A 711-nucleotide genomic window follows, 5' to 3' on the forward strand; every position below is an offset into this window, starting at 1 on the left:
CCCTTATGATTATACAGTGGAAGTGAGAAATAGATTTAAGGGCCTAGATCTGATAGATAGAGTGCCTGATGAACTATGGAATGAGGTTCGTGACACTGTACAGGAGACAGGGACCAAGACCATCCCCATGGAAAAGAAATGCAAAAAAGCAAAATGGCTGTCTGGGGAGGCCTCACACATAGCTGTGAAAAGAAGAGAAGTGAAAAGCAAAGGAGAAAAGGAAAGATATAAACATCTGAATGTAGAGTTCCAAAGAATAGCGATAAGAGATAAGAAAGCATTCTTCAGCGATCAATGCAAAGAAATAGAGGAAAACAACAGAATGGGAAAGACTAGGGATCTCTTCAAGAAAATCAGGGATACCAAAGGAACATTTCATGCAAAGATGGGCTCAATAAAGGACAGAAATGATATGGACCTAACAGAAGCAGAAGATATTAAGAAGAGGTTGCAAGAATAAACAGAAGAACTGTACAAAACAGATCTTCACGACCAGATAATCACGATGGTGTGATCACTGACCTAGAGCCACACATCCTGAAATGTGAAGTCAAGTGGGCCTTAGAAAGCATCACTACAAACAAAGCTAGTGGAGGTGATGGAAACCAGTTGAGCTATTTCAAATCCTGAAAGATGAGGCTGTGAAAGTGCTGCATTCAATATGCCAGCGAATTTGGAAAACTCAGCAGTGGCCACAGGACTGGAAACGGT

The sequence above is a fragment of the Bison bison genome, unplaced genomic scaffold (genome assembly GCF_000754665.1).
Source record: "Bison bison bison isolate TAMUID 2011002044 unplaced genomic scaffold, Bison_UMD1.0 scf7180017864225, whole genome shotgun sequence".
Lineage (NCBI taxonomy): Eukaryota > Metazoa > Chordata > Mammalia > Artiodactyla > Bovidae > Bison > Bison bison.